Genomic DNA, 14,746 nt, shown 5'->3' on the forward strand with positions numbered 1-14,746 from the left:
ACCCAATTAAAATATGATGGCCCAGATTACACAAGCCTTTGATTAATAATTAGTTTTGGCCAGTATTTTGTCAGAACAATTCATCATAATTGCTCTGAAAGAAATTATTGTATGTTGCTCAGTGTATTGTTTTTAGAGTTCTTCAGTAACAGCTTCATGTTCTTGTACTCGTAGCTTTTTACTAGAACAGCAAATGATATAGTAGAGTGTAATTATATGCTTTTTGCTAGATCAACAATCAGATATGTCAAATGTCATCTGCGAATTATTTTTTACTGTAAATTAATTATTTGCCTTTAAGCAAAAGAATAATTTTTAGGAATAACTATTTATCAGTTGAATCTTAATTAGTAATTACATATATTTCCTGTATTGATTCTGTTCTTTAACTTCTAGGGTCACATCAGGCTTGTGTTGTCTTATTTTTAGAGGTGCCACAAACCGCTTTCATTTGGCTCAGCTTTGGCCTGCAGTGGGTCTGCTGTGGAGGCAGCTGGAGGCAACTGTGTCCAGCACAGAGCATCACCTGAGCTCCTTCCACAGAGACCACCCCTGCAGCCTCCCTGTGCCCCGTCCCCCTCTACCGAAATCTTGCAATTTACACAAAACACAAAGAGATTTTTCTCTTAATATAGTTACTAATAATATTCATTTTCTTACAGGTGATAAACACAGTGGAAAATACTTCTAAAAAAAGCTTGAAGTGAAAGAAGAGACATGTGAAGACTGAAGTGTATGTATAGTAACATACATACATACTATCTCTTTTGATAAACTAGAGAATTTTAAGGGCATATTGCTTAGAACTTTAATACCACTTCAAATGATAGTTCTGATACTGTGGTTATCTCATGAGACTATTCTATTTTCATTAATATGAGTATTTTTTGGATAAAATTAAAAGCATGATTCTAAGTGATCTAGATCCTGAATAAGTCATAGGGCTCTAAACTGCAAATTAGAAACAATAAATTACTGTCTACTGTATTGGTAATTAAGTTGGACTAGAACCTAGAAAAAACATTGATTGTTAGTAGTTGAGGCTGGTCTTGGTATGAAGCATATTTAGGTTTTTTGCATTTGTAAACAGAATCAGAATAAATCAGAAACCTCAGGCCCAGTAGGTTGATAACTTCCCTTAAATGCAGATGTCATAACTAGTTACTCCTTGAAAAAATGTCAGATTTTTGTTCATCTGGTGCCAGCCACAGTGAATAACATGACCAGGTAATGCGACTTTCACACCACATTGCTTAAAATGTGACCCTGCTGGCAAAATTAATGTCCATTTTAACAAGGAACTCTTTATTAGGGTCACAGTACAGCAGAATGGATGCCCACAAAAATTCTTCATTTGTTTTGTTGAGGATGATTGAAACTTTATTTCAGTCAGTGAAACTGGTAGTTTTAAAAGAGTCGTGTTTGTAGTATGTGTCACGGTCAATCCATTCCTCTCACTACACCTACCCCTGTGGTCAGACATGTACTGACCACCTTCACGGCTTTGACTGGGCGAACGTTGTTGCAAAACCGGATGACATGGTAGGCAGAAGAGTGATACGGCTTGCACTTTGGCAAGGTGCAAGTGTGACAAAGGTAGTAATCTGTCCGCATTGATTTGTTTTTTCCATTCTATTGCGATATGTAGTGTTCATAATTGATATAGAAACGTTAGCTGTGTTCTGTTGTAGATATAAGCAGTACAGCTTGAAGATTCTCCAGTTACTGTGAAGTTCTTTCCAGGATCACTTCTTCTTCATGAGAAAAGTATGTTCACACAGGTAGTGGATCATCTCCCACATATCCGTTGATGTTCTGTATATTTTAAATCTGGTTTTAATTTGTATCATTTATGTTTATCATTGTGATTTATGTACATAGCAGTATGCTTGTATTATTTTTGTATAACAGTGTAGCTGGTTTTGCATAGTGAGCTTGTAAAGATGTCATTCATGGTTACTTGCTATTTTTCCGTGAGTGCATTTTTCATTACCATCATCAGCTTATGAACAGCACAGTGTTGAACTAGAATACAGTGTATTTTATTTATGGCTTAGAGTACCTTACAAATATTATTGAATATTGCCACATCCCTGTGAAGGAGGAGACTGTTATATTCATTTTACAGATGGGGAGATTAAGGCATAAAGAGCTTATGTGAGTTACCTAAGGTCACTTAGCAGATCTGAGACAGTACAGGCCTTTAACATAGGATCACTTATAATCTCTGCAACAGCATAGCTGTTTTTTTTACATAAGGACAGGAATAGATTAGTGTCAGTGTATGTTCATATGCTAATCTCTGCTGATCCATATACCTACAAAACTCTTTTAAGCCAAATTAAAACATGTCTCTGCTTCAGGCAAAGCTGTTTCTTGCTTGTATTGAAGATACATCTAAGAAAGGCCAAAAAATAACTTTAGGTGAAGACAACAGAGAAGACTGTACAGTGTTACCATCCTAGTCCATTACTGAAGCTGATGAGTTAGTACAGAAATTGGCAGTAGTGAACAAAGGGTAACAAGCAATAAATGAAAGGAAAAGACCTGCAGAAACAGAAGAAACTGAAGAAGTTACACCACCATCTCAAAAAAAAGATGCTAACCTACAAAAAGAAGGATTAGCAGAGAGAAAAAAGTGTATCAATCATAGGGTTGCAGCAAGCGAGTTAAAAGAAAAAGATCACGTTCAGGAGTAAGCAGAGTTGGATAAACCTAAGGAATTAGTTCTTATCATTGGAATGACTCCAAGGCTTGCAACTTACCCATCTGAAAGTGAAAACATGCCGTATTCTTCTAAACAAGCTGAAGAGGAGCCAACATCATTATCTGGTGAAACCCAGCAAAGGTCAACAGCAGAGAGAGCAAACAGAAAATCCGAGTTTTTGTGTCTTTTTCATTTACATTTCTGTTTATTTTTTTTAAAGGCAGAATGAATTGATGGAAAGTCCAACTGCATTTACAGTGAAGATTTATTTTTCAAGAATGACTGTTATAAATCGCAGTATCAATATTAAACATACTCATTATCCTTGGAGACCTGGTTGTTGTTTAGTTGGGCAGAACTAATCTTGAACTGGGGCAGGAGCACGGGAGACACTGTGCTTTTATATGCTCACCCAAAAGTCTGGGGTGCTTGTAAGAACAGCAGTACTGGACTGCACATAGAGATCCTATCCTGAAAGTGTTGGTTCACGTTCTCCTCTATGAGGTGAGGTGGACTGAAGTGTTCCACACTTGCATCCTGTTTACCTCTGTTTATGCTTGGTGTTCTTTCTACTTGCCTCTTAATTACATTCCAGCTCAGTCCTGACCCTGAGGAAATTCAAGATCCAAATGAACTGTGAGCATGCTTCTGAGTGGGATGTGTGAATCAGACTTTAGGGAGGTCTGAATCTGACTTTTTCTGCATTTGGCCGAAGTCACATTGAGAAGTGGCCCATGCAACCTGACTGGTGTTGCTAATGAATGCAGATTTGGACATTATGATGGCTTGGGAAATCACCAGCTAGCCCACAGTGGCCTTGCCCCAGTAAGCTGCCTGCTGGTGGAAGTCAAGGACTGTTGGAACTCCATGGGATTTTCCTTCTCTGTGTGCAAGTGTTCTCCCTCTCCAAATTACTCTTGATGCTGAGTCATTTGAGATCTAGAACACTATAATCAAGATAAAAAGGTGAAACAATGTGTTTCCTCTGTTTTCAGAATAATCCATTGGCTCTTGGGTACTCTTAGTTCCTATGTTTGAATGCATTCATGAGTTTTGCTTCCTTAAACTATAGTGAAGCTGATAACCCTTCCAAAAATTAATGTTCAGCAATAGAACGCAGCATGTTTGACTTTTGGATATTTCTGCATGAAAAGATTTTCTGTCTTGGATTTCATCAGCTTTTCTCCATGACAGAAGTAGCACAGAGACTGTAGTGGAATGTATTTTGAGTGTTCTAATATATTAGGCTTACATTACAGTATTTTGATTTGAGAGCAGTCTACAAGAATCTCATGAGGTAAGGAAGTAAAGACCTAACGCAGAAATCAGAAAATATGTAAGATTATCCTGTGTTAAAATATAGTCAAATAACGTATAAAATATAGTCAATAACATATTTTGGAGTAAAATACCTCCATGATTGCTAGCCATATGGAAATGTTGAATATGATTCCAAAGGGTTTATGGCAGTGTTTGGTTTGGCCTGGATAAATGCCAGGTGCCCACGAAAACCACTCTGTCACTCCCCCTCTTCAGCTGGGCAGGGGAGAGGAAATATGCTAAAAGGCTCGAGGGTCAAGATAAAGACAGGGAGAGATCACTCACCAGTTACTGTCACGGGCAAAACAGACTGAACTTGGGGAGAAAAGGGAGTTTAATTCATCACCAATCAAATCAGAGTAGAATAAAGAGAAATAAAACCAGATCTTAAAACACCTTCCCCCCACCCCTCCCTTCTTCTTGAGCTCAACTTCACTCCTGTTGCTCTACTTCCTCCCCCCCGAGCCGAGCAGGAGGACAGGGAATGGGGATTACTGTCAGTTCATCACATGTTGGCTCTGCCACTCATTCGTCCTCAGGGGGAGAACTCCTCACACTCTTCCCCTGCTCCAGCATGAAAATTCCTCTCACAGGAGACAGTTCTCCACAAGCTTCTCCAACGTGAGTCCTTCCCACGGGCTGCAGCTCTTCACGAACTGCCCCAGAGTGAGTCCCTTCCACGGGGTGCAGTCCGTCAGGAACAGGCTGCTCCAGTGTGGGTCCCCCACAGGGTCACAAGCCCTGCCAGCAAACCTGCTCCTGTGTGGACTCCTCTCTCCACGGGTCTGCAGGTCCTGGCAGGAGCCTGCTCCATCGCGGGGTCCCTTCCACAGGCTACAGGTGGATATCTGCTCCACTGTGGACTTCCATGGGCTGCTGGGGGACAATCTGCCTCACCATGGTCTTTCATCACGAGCTGCAAGGAAAGACTTTCTGCTCCAGCATCTCGAGCACCTCCTCTCCTCTCCTTCACTGACCTTGGTGTCTGCAGAGTTATTTCTTTCACATCGTCTCACTCCTCCCTCTCAGCTGCTGTCTCACCACAGTTTTTTTCTCCCCCTTCTTAAATATGTTATCACAGAGACGCTACCACCATTGCTGACTGGCTTGGCCTTGGCCAGCGGCGGGTCGGTCTTAGAGCAGGCTGGCACTGGCTTTATTGGACATGGGGGAAGCTTCTCGCAGCTTCTCACAGAAGCCACCCCTATAGCCCCCCCTGCTACCAAAACCTTGCCACTCAAACCCATAACAGGCAGCAGCGGTAATCTACAGGAAACCTCAAGCGTCTCTGGTTTTCTTTGCACATTGAAATATGGCTCCGTCTCTCCAGCACTACTGTGTGAGAGATCTTGTCTTTGTCCAACATTGTTCCCATAGTTCAGAAGTTCAAAATACCTACCTTCTAAGGCCCTACACAAAGATAATATATATATTCCGTAATTTTCCAGATATTGAAGAATTTCTTTTAAACTATCAACCGCCAGCATTTCATTGGTTTGATACTGGACTTTTCAGTCTTGAATAACTTGACAGAAAGAAATGAAGATGGAACTCCATTTCTATGTAAGGTTCTGTGAATTTGATGATTACATTAAAATGAGAAAGAAAGAGGAAATATAATTTCATTTATCTGTTTAGAAATCAGTTTTAGTAAAGTGACTAATTACTTCCGAGTTCTAAAGATAACTCAATAATGTGTAGTTTGAATGAGTTTATTCAGGACTTGGATATGTTGAAATAAGAACATTTATCAGCTGACTACTGTTGTAATAATAGCAAACAATACAATGTAATGCTATTCTTTTTCATTATAGAATGTAACTTTGGAAACCATCTTACCTGAAGAAGAAAATTTTCTGTGGACTATTAAAAGAAGTACTAGATGTTAAAGATAAATCTTTTCTTCTGAAAGAAGAGGAGTGTCTGATTGTAACTAGTGTCATCACCTTGCAGTATGCTTCCCAAATCCAGCATTTGAACAGTACGGAGAAGCATTTCTCTCTGATACACTGGGAATTTGTTATACCAATGAACATATTTCTGACTGAGTTGATTATATATAGGACACATTCAGTCATGCTGACATGCAGAAAATATGAATTTTAAATAATTGTAAAACATAATATATGATGAAAATTGTATGAAAATGTATGTGCATTAATGTGTGCGGTTATTAAAAATATTTTTGCTTCATGGGGAATATTTACACAAGTAAAGCTTATATTTTTGTAACAATTGTCAAATGAGTTGCCTATGCCACAGGTAGAAAATAACCATAATTTAATTAGAGCCAGACAAGCAATAATGTAGGATCCCTGTAATGACAATGACTATTTTCAAATTGACTCCACAAATCATTATGAGTTATTTTCTGTGGCAGTCAGTATTCCTTGAATGACTAGATCATGTCTTCTTAATTGATAAATACTGGAACTTGCAGGATTATCAGGAGAAATGAAACATATCTGGCCCTACTAAGGTTTCTGATGCAATTCCTGAAACAACTCTCAGTCTTACATGCTCATAGTTTATGTGTTAAAAAGTATGGCAATACATTTTTAAAATTCTACATATTAATGAAATTACCTTGTTTGATATTTATCCAAGAGAAATGGAGTTTATCCATGTGTGTTTACGGCCTTTTTAGACAAAAAATGACATTGTTCAGATGCTGCATTGATATTTCTATACCGGCAATTAACTTACTTCTTAACCTTTTGCAAACCTGTTCATCCCTGAGCCTTCAGTTTTTGCTTCTGTAAAAAGAGAAAATGATTCTTATGTCTTCAGATACCTTTGCATGGTTGGCTACATATGCTCATCTTGCAAATAAGTTTATTACAAAGTTATAAAACTTACAGGCTTTGTTTTAGGTAAATATATAACAACAGATATGTGATACATATTAATACCTTTTTGACCTTTATATTAACAACAAACATACACCAGAACATGTTTTATACTAGTGGTGATTCAGCTATTTTAAAGCTTCATTACATTAGCAGGACAGTATGCAGTGGCTTTAAAATAAATGATAGTCAAGGCTGCAATGTATTATGTATTTATATATAAGACGCTATAGTCCAAAAAGATTATAGTATTTAATATAGAGCATAATTTTAAAGTAAAATATCTTCTTCTGTTCCTGTGTCCTAGATTAAGACCTATGTGTTTTTATTAAAGTAACTTTTTGCTTTTGTCACATTCCCAGTGAGACAGAACTTCTATTAAATGGTGAAAGACTTCAATTAATAAGTCAAATGAGTACAATGCAACAAGCATCAACACTTTCACCAGCAGAAGCTGACCTGAAAACTGGTAAGTGGAGAGCTAATCATGTCAGGACCTGACAAGAGAATATTAAACATTTTCTGAAGAGGTTGACAGTTTGCCCTCAGTGAAATGCTTTTTTTTTCCATCTTGTGTTTTTCCTGTTACTAAAATTTGACCAACTCCATAAAATCTTAAGTTGTGCCAGTTCCTCATCTATCTGTATAAAGTAGCTGATAAAGATGTTATAATAAAGGATGAGGTAAAGACATTCTACAGCAAATTCTCAAATCTTCATGTGGGGATGAAACTACCTACGTCTGTGCTACGCATGTGCTTTCTAAAATGGGCTAAAATGCCTGTATCAGGATTAGTACGTACATTGTATTCATTGCTGAATGAAACCACACGGAATGCACATGTCTGCAGCAAGAAATGCAATAAAGTCTATTTCTTAGAGTTACAGAAAAGTTACTCCACTCTTTTTAGAAAATACTACATGTCAGTTTCTAGAGGAAAAAAATTGGACACTGTTTAGATGCTTTGTCTATTGAACATCTTTCTGAGTAGCTTTAATCTTTACGTAAGGAAGAAAACAGTTGAGCTTTTGCACAGAGTGCTTGCTAAGCTGTCACCAGGCTGAGAAGATCTGAAAGATAAAAAGGCTTTTGAAGACAGTGAAATAGACAGAAATACTGGTAAACACAGCATAAATGTAGAGAGCTGTATTCTGTTATTTAGGTCTCTGTTTAATTTACTCTAACACCTCGTATGCACTTATTCAAGAGATGTGACTGCTCTAGCAACTCTTGGTCTCAAGATGAAGAAATAGACATCAATGAAAGTTACTGAGGACACCATGAAAAGTAGAACTATTTTAAGAGGAACTTAAATGCAAATAGGCTAGAAGACTTTACATTATTTAATATATAGGTGACAGACTGTCAAAAAAATTAAACATAACTGAGAAAACTGGCAGAATGTACAAAATGTAAATAAGCATAAAGCTTAATGAGTGAATGTGTTATCAAGGAACTGTAGATCTATACAGAAGAACAGGAAGAATATTTATCCACAAATGCATAAAGTTGTGCATGATCTAATGCATCCTGCCAATGTCCTAGGATGTGTCCTTAAATACCTAATTTTGTACTGAATGATGATGTATGTCAGGGAGCAGCAGGAGTGGGCTGCTCCACAAGGGAAGGCCATCAGGGAGATGATGATGACAGCAAATGGTTGGGGGCAGTGTCTTCGGACAAGGGCACAATCCCATGTAGCTTGGGCAAGGCAAGCAGAGTCAGTCTGGTAATGGTAATTAGGACCACAAGATCAGGAAACAAGTCCAAAATGATGACACATGGTCTGAAGTCAAGTCAGCAATGTCAGGGGCAGAATGACAGGTGGTGACAGCAACCAAGTTCAGCCAATAGTCCAGTGAATGTTAGGCAAATCTATAATGACAAGGCAAGTCTGAAGTCAAGCCAGGAAATCAAGTCAGTGGGTCAGGACCAGTGAGTTTCATGGCCAGGCAAAGCCATGCCTACAACATAGCTCAGGCAAGGGCCTGAACGCTTGCACAAAGCTCAGGCAAGGGCCTGAACGCTTGCACAACTCATCCCCAGTCCTGCATCTGGCCATAGCTCCTCCTTGCTATTGTAAGGTGTAAGGTGGGAAAACAAAATATTATGATCCAGAGGCTGGACTGAGAATCAGTCACATTGTGATGTAAACAAGAAGATAATCTTTGTTTTGAAGGGCTTAAATCTAAAACGTAACACATCCAGGAGGGCAGAGTTAATAAGATAATAAAAATACCATTGTTTTTCATTCCCTATGCACTTTTTAATTTTGATGTTATTTAAATACAAGCAAATGACAACGCTTTCTTTTCAAGGTTTAGGAATGTCTTTTAAACTCTATATAGGCTAATACTTTGTTATATCATGGATGTTATTTCCCATATAAAGCAAATTTTAAGCTCAACATTTATCTGATAGGATTCAATTGTTAAAAGAAATTTATAAATGTAGTTTTCCAACTAATGACTGCTATTTCGCACCTACTGTAGATAACAGACTAAAAGTGATCTACCAAACCGGGGCAGGCTTCTTGCAATTTTAGAATCCAATCTGAAAGACCTGCAGGGTTCAGTGGCTCTGGCAGCTAGCCAAACAGGCAGTGCGAATGGTAAGTACGCAGCTGAAGTCTGATACCACGTTATTTATTCACTAACAGTTTTCAGTGTCTGTAGAGTAGAATCATGGAGACATTCATATCTTCCAGGAGTAAGAGTACAGGACTGGATTTTTATACATATGGAAACAAATTCAGCAAATTGTAGCGTTCGGAATTCTTTTGCTTGAGACATATGTAAAAAAAGTAAGACGTTGAAGGGAATACCTATTTTCACATAAGTGAAAATGGTCATTGACTAACATTCTTTCACTGGAGAGTGATATTTTAGGTTGACTGAGTGCTACTGAAGTATTTTTAAAGAAAATACATTTTGAATGACTGATAACTTAGGAGCATAATAGTTGAATATGCATAAAAATATATTTCTGATCTACACCTGCAATACTAGATTGTCACTGTAATTGGAAAATGTTATCAAAGGTATAAGTTTCAGCAGGCAGGAATTACTTGCTTTTATTCTCTAAGGTGTACAAAGTGTTACGTACCTGCATTGTATGTTATGTTGTATTCCATAACAGTTTATAGAATGGTTTCATTCTTGAATTTAAATATTTTTTAAACAACTTTGGGTAATTACCATAGCTAATATTTAGTATACTGTATTTACTATGAGAACGCAAACACAACTTTTCAATGATAAACACCGTAGCTTAAAATCTTCTATTACAAGACCTTGCAAAACCTTAAATTGAATAATGTATCTGTCACTGTCTATAGAGGAGAGGCTGTGAGATAAAAAGGATTTTAGCCATAAGTCTGGAAGAAAAATTTAAAGATCTGCAGCAAGTGGAGACTTCTGTAGCAGATCAACTGGGCATATGTGGGTCAGAGGGTGAGATCCTATACGTACATTCGTCTATATGTACAGTCCGTAAAAATTCTGGCTTTGGTAGACAGTCCTAGGATGTGTCCTTAAATACCTAATTTTGTACTGAAAATACGTATTATTATCATTTGTGTCTGATTTGGAATATGTTAGATGATTACATTTCTTAGCCAAAGAAGAAACGTGAACAAATACTCTGAACGGATCTATACACTATAAAAGATAATTAGCCGCAAGAGTCTTCTCCCCTATCAAGTTAGGCAAACGAATCAGAAGATTGTAAAATCTTTTTTGACAGATCCCTTAATCTTTTTCTTTTCAATTCAGTACTTAATTAATAGAATTGAAAAATATAGCTAATGATCCAATTACGTATTTAAGTAATTTTAACATTAACCAAATTTACCTTAAAGTTCTCAGTAAGTTTTAAAATATGATTTTGTGATGTTACAGCCAAGTTCCTTGTAGACCTATGTTCTAAAGCACAGAAGGCAGAGCTAATTTTTGTAGACTTTTATGTTTTTTTTGCTGTAGCCATTGCTGCGTTCTGCCCTTATGATTCTACTGAAGCTGCAGAATACTTCTGGGCTTTATTCACCTTCTCTATTCAGCTGCAGCTATTTTGTTTTTACAAGACTCTGAAAAACTGTATTATAGCTCAAGGTGTCATCTAGAATATGTTTTGTATCTAAGTACAGGTCTTAATTTAATAACTATCTGCCATTGTTATGTGGGTAGTGAAATTTCAATATATAAAGTTAATATGAAAATTTAAGAATATAATAAGAAACCATTTTGGTATAAAATTGTTGATAGTGAGACTTTAAATTCTGAGAATATATTTGGAAATTATTTAAACTTTGAAAGATTTTCTAAGAGCAGGAAAAACTAGGGTCAGTAAAGTTTTTTCCTGCTAATTTATGTCAGATTTTCAGGTTTGATTCAACTCCAATGGAACTGGTGGGATATTTCAGAAAAATATACTATATAAAGGAAAGAAATATTAAACTTGCCAGATGAAAATTTTTTTACTACAGGGGCATAGGTACTGTTGCAGTCTGCATTACCTGATTACATACCTGTGAGCTGAAGACTGTCTTCTAAAGGTACTGAACAAATGAGCTGATGAAGGAGCTGCCTGGACAGTTAATATTAATTTATAGTAATTCTTGAAACAGTAGAAAATTTCCAGAAAGTTGTAATAGAGCTGCTGTTGTGCTAGTGTTTTACAAGTCTATATGGGACAATATCAGCCTGACATGGATCTTGGATGGAATAATTTAGCAGGACTATCTAAACAGAAAACTAAGGGAAAGAAACATAACTGACATCAATCATTATTGTTTTATGGAAGACAACATGCAAACCAAGGTAATATTTTTGAGTGGTGTTAAAGTTACCCTATGAATGAATAGCAGTTATAATGTTGGCATAGCTGAGATCTACAAGTCTAAAGTTTTGCAGAAAAGTATTTTTTATTATGAAATTACGTAAATATGGAATTAACTGTCCTGTCAAATGTATTCCAGCTGAATACTTGTCAGCTTTGTGATGTGTTCCTTACCAGTGCAAAATAAAAATGCGTTATTTTCATTTTAATTTTCTATCTCTAAAGGAATTAATTGAAGAAAATCTGACGACTGGTATTATACAGGAAATTGATCTCAGTGCAAAAGTCAGACCTTACGGCAGTTCTTAACACAGGATGTTTCATGAGGAGCTGAGGTGCCCAAGGCAAAGAGAGCAGTCCAGCAGAAGCTGAATAGGTTATATTACCCGTTACAGAGTATCATGTCTTTCTGGTTTTCAACTGTCCAGAAGATTTCTAGGTTTCAGTCTGCACTGTGGTACAGTTTCAAGATGGAATGAAGTGCAATAAAACTCTTGTTATTCAATGGTGCACTCCAACCACTGAACTGTATTATACTTGCCCGCACCAAGGGAGGGTTCAGTGCTCTGGAGCCTGGATGCATGAAGATGCCACTGACATGTCAGTGAAAGGCAATAATTGACATGAAATTTTATTTTTAGTATTTCTTATTTACTGCCTGCAGATAATGCTTCAAACAGGAGTACAGAATCATCGCATTTTAGTTTGAGGATTAAATCAGTTGGCACGTGGTTCATTTCACTAAAACTGTTCTTACAGAAATGTAGATGGATTTGGATGCTTCCAGGTTATAGGTGGCTTTGAAAATTCAAGACTCTATAAATGACATCCAGTGTTCTGGTGATAGCATTCATGCACCACGTGAAAGAACAGAATATAAGGGAGCTGCCTGGTGGTATCTTCCTAGTCATGCACTGCTAAGTGCCAGCGTATTTTTTTCTGATGTGTGACAGTGTCTCTTTCAGGTCTTTCTGCCAGGCATCCATTCTCCTGCAACAGCTCCCAGAACTCTTGACATACCTTGTTATCCTACTGCTGTTTGAGAGACCTATGGAAAAGTGGTCTAGTTCTACATCAGTGGAGAGTCTTGAAACAAAGAGAATTTGTTGCTTCCTCTTCTGGGTAGGACGAGGTTTTGATGTTCCCATTAGTGTGACACAAAGTAGCAGGCCAGACAACCTTACTGAAGTAAGTCTATTACTTCTTTTGAATCAGATTTGAAAATAGTGAATGTAATTTACTTCTAATTATTGCTACAAAGTATTTCTTTTGCGATAGAGAAGAAAATGCAGGCGGTAACAAAGAGAAGAAAGCTTTTTGCTTAATAGCTTGGAATCATACTGGAAAGGTCTGCAACAAGCTCAGGCTCTTGCAGCTAGCCAATTTTGTGGCATGAATGGTTGATACTAAAGAACATACCGGTCTCTAACCATCCTGGATCAGATTAAAGGATCATATAAACCAGTGCCCTCTCTCCATCTCTGTTCCAAAGCAGAGGTGTAGGGAACAGTATGTGATTCTTCCCAAAATGTTCTTCAATTTCAAAATAAGACATATTTGCTATGTTCTGCAGCTAATATCTTGCGATGATTTTTTCTATTGATTTTAAATCTATAGTACTCACAATATGTCAAAGTATTTTATAACTTAATTGTAGGATAGAGGAAGAAGTAGCTTATGTTTATTTTGAGCCTGGAACCACCTTTGTCTGATAACTCCTTGGTCTCGCCCTATTCACTGCTGAAACAGAAGAAAATCTGAAGAGCTTGCAAAAAGTTGAGAATGTGATAACGAGCTATTTAATCACAGCCAGTTTCACTGGTAATTGCAAAGTAAATAGTAAGAGGGTATGAAAGCAAGCATACAGATAGAGGAGTGTGGGTGAGTTAAGGAAAACAGGTGGATTTCCTCTCCTTTCACATGTGCTTGGGCTCCTCCTTCCCCTGCCTCCCCTTCCTCCATGCTCTGCTTCCACACCTCGGGCAGAACGTTCTCCTGATCACTCGCATCTGTTCCTCGCTCTGAAACTTTGCTTCTCGACATTCACCCGCTTGCAAACGCTGGCCACCATACTTTGCTGCCAGTGGCGCCCTGTACTAGCTCCATCCTCTCCTTTGGTAGGTCAGGTCCTCAGGAAGCAGAGAGCAAAGGAAAACAGCAGGCTGTGGGCAACAGCTGTGTTAGAGGCTGATCCACAGTACCCAGTATTTGTGAAGAATAATCTACGCTTTCATCCACAGCGTCGGCTCATTCTTCGCAGTGAGCTATCTTCCTCTGGTAGTGAATATCTTGATATGAAGGTACAGCTTGGAACTTTCAAATAGCAAGGAAAAGTACCACAAATGTAAAAGAATAATCAATGTCTTGTACTGCAAACTATTGACAACAGAAGTCTTGGTTTTTAAATCACTTAAGAGTGAGATTAAATTTTTAGTGTGTATTCATGTCTGCTTTGGCAATCCTAACTGTGTACGTGAAATTAGGCATGGAACCAAGAGTTTGAAATTTCACATAGCAGAGAATCTACAACATAGTACTTTTAAATCTTTTGTGGATAAAAATACTTGGTTTATGTTTTGTGTAACGCAGTGTTAAAGCAAGGTGAGACAGTTCATATAGCTATCGTATGAAGAATAAACAAATACAATATTTCTGGTTATTTTCCATTGACAGAGTATGAGACTTATTTATTTCTCTGTATTTTAGAAGTTATTTCTTACATTGATCTGCACGAAACTCTTCAGTTTACTGTTGATGCTCTTTTTTAAAAAACTGTTCGACACTGATTTAAAATTACTATTTAATCCAATTATTCTCAAGTTATTTTAAATTATGCCCTACAGTGTTTTTTTCTTGCTGTAATTTATCCATTTTAATGAGATGGGGATTAATGTATTTATTATCATTAATGAACATTCACTTGAATTGCTTTGCAGCACTCTGTTCTAGTACTTGTATTCACAGTTGCTTATAAATATTTTATTTCTGCTAGATAACTGCTTTGGCAGCAATTCTGATTTTTCAGAAAGAAAAC

This window comes from Opisthocomus hoazin, chromosome 4, assembly GCF_030867145.1.
Source record: "Opisthocomus hoazin isolate bOpiHoa1 chromosome 4, bOpiHoa1.hap1, whole genome shotgun sequence".
Lineage (NCBI taxonomy): Eukaryota > Metazoa > Chordata > Aves > Opisthocomiformes > Opisthocomidae > Opisthocomus > Opisthocomus hoazin.